This window comes from Cnephaeus nilssonii (assembly GCF_951640355.1).
Source record: "Cnephaeus nilssonii genome assembly, chromosome: 8".
Lineage (NCBI taxonomy): Eukaryota > Metazoa > Chordata > Mammalia > Chiroptera > Vespertilionidae > Cnephaeus > Cnephaeus nilssonii.
The window spans coordinates 76,723,332-76,729,111 of NC_137079.1; the positions used below are offsets into that span (position 1 = coordinate 76,723,332).

The window sequence follows — 5,780 nt, forward strand, 5'->3', positions numbered from 1 at the left end:
GCCAATGCACGAAGATTCGTGCTAGAATGGGCTTTCCTTTCCCTGGCTGCCGGCACCGCCTTTCCACTCTGGCCCAGCCCCTTTCCACTCAGGCCCCAGAGCTGCCTCTTTCTGCTCCGGCCCCGCCTTCCCATGCTGCCCAGAGGCCCTGAGAGACCGGGGGTGGGGCAGAACACAAGTGTCCCACCCCTGTCACTCAGTGCCTGTATATGCAAATTAACCGCCATCTTTGTTGGGTTAATTTGCATATCACTCCTGATTGGCTGGTGGCGTAGCAGAGGTATGGTCGATTTACATGTTTGTCTATTATTAGGTAAGATTCTTCCATGTTCTTCTATCATAAATATAACTACTCCTCTTAGGATTCTTAACACATCTTCCTTCTTCTGTACACTTAATAAATTTTTGTGCTCTCTGTCATTCAGTGGCCAACCTCTGGCTCCAATCCTTTTCCTGAGTGGAATCACCTTCACAATAATCTATTTTTATGATTTCCAGTCTATGGATGATTGCCATATCTATACTCTCCCTCTGTTCTGAGATACATTACCGTCTGTGTATGGCATAGACAGCTTAAAATTGATATGACTCAATCAAAGTTAATTAGCTTTGACTTCTAAGTCCTACTTCTCCTATACTCACTGTCTTGCTTAATATCATCATTTACTTAATTTTACAAATAAGACATGGTAGAATCGACCTCAGCTGCTTTTTTCTCCTCAATCTCCACTACCTGTCTTACAATCAATCCATCAAAATGTCATACCATTTTATCAAGTAAATAGATTTTGAGATATAGCTTAAAATTGTCATCTAGACATTGTGTAGATATTGAGTTCAATTCAGATTGTAGAACATGTAGTCAAGAAAAAAACAAAATGAGAATCATAAACTTTGAGGAAAATGTCATGATGTATTTGTATTTGTCTTTTAAAGACTGAACATGAGATTAGATAAAAATATTTCATTAATTATAGTCCCTTATTGTATGATCCTTTACTAAATCATAAAGCCATACTATTAAAATAACAAATATATTAGAATTCATTTTAATCCATCTCTTTTTCATTTTATATACTGGATTTTTTTTTTTTTTTTTAGTAGAGATTGTCATAAAAATGTACCAAAGCTCCTAATTTTTCTCCCTATCCTAGAAATCTTCCTTCTTTGTCTTTTCTCCCTGCTTTTTGTTCTCATTTCATCTGAGTTTAGCTTTCTAAAACTCAGAATTGCATAATAGATTACTACACTGAAACTATTCACACAGGCATAAAAATTGAGCTTTTTTATTTGCTCTATAACTGATTCAATATTATAAGCCCTTCTAAATATGTAATAAAAACAATTTTTAATTCAATTTTGAAAATTTAAATGTGTAATAATTTAAGCAGGCTATTTTACATATTCTTTTAGGGGAAAAAATATGCATCTCTTAAAAAACTTTAGCTGACACACATTATAGATTTCTCAAGGTGTCTTCCATGTCCTGAATCCTCCACTCTTCTGATTGCTGTGCAATCTTGAGTGAAAATTTTTGGGTAAAAATTCCCTTTTGAAACAGCAGGCTCCAGGAAGGCTATCTAGCCTTGACCTCAACTACCTTCTAGGTCTCCTCTATGGAGCCCCAGGGGGCTCTGCAGGCTATCTTCTGCATCTGGGCACTGAGGCAATCAGGAAAATCAAACCTGGATTCCAGTTAACCATGATGTATGTACAGCTGTACTCTAATGGGACCATCCTCTGCATTGGGGACCAGCCTAGAAAGTGATCGCCTCTTAAAGTCTCATATATGTCTTTGTTGCACTGTGTCTCATGGAATCCTGGAGCCTGAAGCAATGTATAGTTTTTTGGATTTTATGTGTTTTATTTATTTATTCCTGAAAGTGTTTTCAGCACCTTGCTCTTCTCCTTCTCTCTCCTTTATTTTCAACACAAACCCCCAAACTGGAAGGATAGCTGTTCTAGTTTCTACTTCCTGCCTGATCAGGTCTTCCTTTACCTAAAAGTTTCTCATCAAGTTTGCCAGTTCAAATCATTATTTGATTTAAAAAAAAAAAAAAAAAGAATGCTAATGAAATTTAGCTTAGTCATTTTTTGTTACACAGATATTAACCTTCTCTTCCTTGAGATAATAAATTTCATGGTGTGGTGGAGGTGAAAGCCAGCAAAAGAATGTTATTTATGAGTTGTAGCGAAGCCCCAGCAGTTGATTTTTCTTTTTTGTAATGTAAATGAACAACTTAAGCTCTGGTTGTCCAGGCTTCCACCTCCAAAACAGCTATCTCTAATAAACAAGTTGCCAGGCGCTTTAATAGGTAAAGAGCTTCCCCTGACTCTTCGTCCCCAGTGTTCCTTTGTTTTAGAAATCTTGGTTGATGTCAATAACTGACCACTTGAGCCCTGTGTTTTCTCTTCCTGTGTTATAAATTCACACTCTTATGTTTTAAATTCACTGATAAAGAGTGAGCCCCTCAAACCTAGCCCCCTACCCTTGACCCCAACAAAAGCAGAAACCCAGGCTTGTGCTCTTTTTATCTCTACTTGTGACCTCATTGCGTGGCCCCGGTGATGCCAACATGTCTGTTCGAGTCCAAGTTCGTTGTCTCACAAAATTGAAGAATGAATTCATGGACAAAGATGGTAAGTGGAAGCAAAGTTTATTGAGAGATAGACGGACTCCTATAGCAGGGAGCAGCAGGAAAGGGGCCTAAAGCAGGTTACCGGTGAAGCTTCTTTGTCTCAGGTTCCAAAAATCCCCTGTCCCTTAAGCCAGTGCTGGAAAAGGTGCAGCTGGGGTTCCAGGAGAGCAAAAGCAGGCCAGCGTCCAGAGTGTCTGTTCCATGTTGCACCTTGGTTTAGCTCAGCATCGAAGCTAATTAAAGGCTATTAGTCCATGTGCGGAGCCCCATATAGCCATAAGCCACGAGGGCACCACAAGAGAGCCAGGAACCCAGTGTGCCAGAGAGAGAAGAGAGTGTGCTTATTTGTCTAGGGGTAGATATATGTTTTGCTAGCTCCTGATTGGTTCTTTCAAAGAATTCTGCCTTAGCAACATCCATACATTTTAAAGCTCATGGGCCCTTCTTTCCCCACCCAGCTGGACTGCCTTAGTAACTCCTGCCTAGCTGGTTCCAGTTTTAGGTCATTTTATCTGTCTCTGTAGTTTTTCTCAGAACAGGGTGAGGTCAGCAAGCTGCATTCTGCCCATGTCTGCAATGCTCCACTCCCTCCCACCCTCCACCCCATGGTCCTATCCCTGACTGCCTAGCCTTTGTCTATCTCCTTACAGGTGTGTTTTCTACCCTCCAGAACCTGTAATAAAACCTTGTTGTTGCTCTTTTCAAAATTTCATGATGGTTATTGCTGAGAGTGTCTTGCAATCCTAAGAAATACAAGGGTAGATCCAATAATACCAATAACAACACTGATTATCTATAGGCTGAGAACAGCACAAAACAAGATAAGTAAAAGATCAAGTTAATGTTTTTAAATTATTTTCTCCATAACACTTTCTTAATAAAATGTGATGATTCTTTTTTTTTTTTTTAACCCAGATGTTAGATCAGGGCTTAAGATACTACAACCCAATTCCCATTTTTGTAAATAAAGTTGTATTAGAACAGAACCACATCCATACATTTGCATACAGCTGGTCCTTGAATATTATCATTTTGTCCTAATGTTAGTGAGAAAAACAAAATTAATTACCAGCCAGGACAACTGTTCAAGTTTGTACATTTTCCTCACATCTTCATGGATTTCCTCCTGGTTCTCTGGATTCCTCCCACATCTCAAACATGTGCACATTAGGCAAATGGGCACATCTACATAGTCCCATCCTGAGTGTGTTTGAGCACTCCATCTGATCAAAGGGTGCCCTGTCTGGGTTTGGGTCCTACCTTGTGCTGCCAGGATACGCTCCAGTTGAGACACAAGTCTGAGCTGTTGGGTTCATTGTTTGGAGAAGTCGAGGAAGGAATTCACTGACAAGGAAGGGGTAAGCAAAAGGAAGTGAAGTCTGTTACAGCGAAAGTAACAAAGCTCTTGGCACGCGAGAGGGGTCCCCAAGTGGGTTTCCACAGAGGTTCACTAGTCTAGGGGTTTATATTTTCCTGCTCTTGCCCTCTATTGGCTCTTTCAAAAAAAAACACCAGCCAATCTCCTTTTGCCCTCATCTCCCTGCTTTTAGTTCCCAATCTTGGGTTCAGGGGGGAAGGACAACTCTACTATTGACTGATATATCCTGCCCATCTTGCTCACATCCTGACCATCTGGATTATTTCTTCTTTATGTATAATCTTTCTTCCCTGTGGCCCCTACCCTAAACTGCCTGATCCCATCTAACTCCTCACAGCCACCAGTGAACCTGAATTGTATTCAGGAGGTTGGAAAATCATTATCTTCCTTGTTTTTGTTAATCTTTGTTAAATGTATGTATAGCTAACATTTATTTCAATGTTTAATATTAGAAGTGTTTTAGACTTTATAAGTTTGGTGATATTTTTATGACTAGAGATATGCCATGGGAACTTTCTCTTGTTTACATCAATTGGCCTATTATAAAATTGGTTTCCTTATATGTTGTTTTACTTAAAGTCGCAGTTTCCAAGAAACTATCAACAGCATTAGGTAAGCACTTAACTTTATTGTATTGGCTGCCTCAGACTACAATAGTAAAACTGAGTAGTTGTGACTGTGATCACATGTCCCACAAAGCTTAAAATATTTATTATTCACCCTTTACAAAGGCTAACATTCAAAGTTTTTTGTAGTCTGGCTCTAGATGATCAATCCAGAACCATTTCTTACATCCGTAATAATCTTCATGGGGAACTCAAAAAGTTAAATTTTTTGCTTAAGTTACAGTATAGTTAATAGGCTTGGTAATTAATGCATGTAGAAAGCCACTGTTCCAGGAACTGTCTGAGTGGACCTGTCCTGACTTTAGAAGATCCACAGGCAATTCGACCTTGTGCCCAAGAAGGACTGCAAGCGACCAAGATGGTATCTGAGCCATTGTGCTCCAGGGAGAGACTGTCCACCGCCCAGGATGCAGATAAGGAATCACCGTCCAGGGACCCAGGCCGCCCCTGCCGCACCTCCACCCGCCTGTGGGGGGACACGGAGCTCGCGCTGAGTCCTGCAGGTACGCCTGTAGGGTGGACCTGGATGAGCACGAATCCTACCGCGCCAGCGAATTCGCAATGAAGACAATCTTGCATGATGTGGACTTGGTCGGCCCAGGGATCCAGCTGGTGACTGCTGTGGACCAGGTGGGGCTGTACAAGATGAAATGCCTGTACATCACTTCGGGTGGCTTTTTCTTCTGAGTCCACACGTTAGCCCTAGACTCCTCCAGTTGCAATAAGACATGTCCAGAATTGAAACCTGGCAGCAGATATATGGGCCACATCGACCATAAGAAACGGCAGCTCCCTACAGCTCTGCTCCAGGTCCTAAGAAGGTGCCTCCGACCCGGAGATGGACTGCGTGCGGCAGCTATGTGAAAAGGTTTAACGGAAAAAGGGATGTGGAAGTTCAAGGTGCAGTTCACACCCAATGCATTTGAATTTCCCATCCCAGTATTTCTGGATCATAAGAGACTTGGAATTGATCAACAGGACAGGAAAGGGACCTTCATGTAATGGGACCTTCCTTTAGAATAGGGCACATGGTTCCTTTATATGAACTAGTTGCCTAGTTCCAACTCTAATCCTGAAGTTGTCACCTTCTTATTTACAAGATGCATCTTAAATGGTATGCTTCTGAGCTCGGTGACA

The 5,780-nt window shown here is 41.1% G+C and overlaps 1 pseudogene across 1 annotated transcript; it reads left to right on the forward strand.

Annotated features, from left to right (window-relative positions):
- Nucleotides 1-5,288: 5,288 nt before the first annotated feature.
- Nucleotides 5,289-5,569, forward strand: LOC307104654 (UPF0450 protein C17orf58-like; annotated as a pseudogene). Its single transcript has one exon. The product of its transcript is annotated as a UPF0450 protein C17orf58-like (transcript).
- Nucleotides 5,570-5,780: the final 211 nt, after the last annotated feature.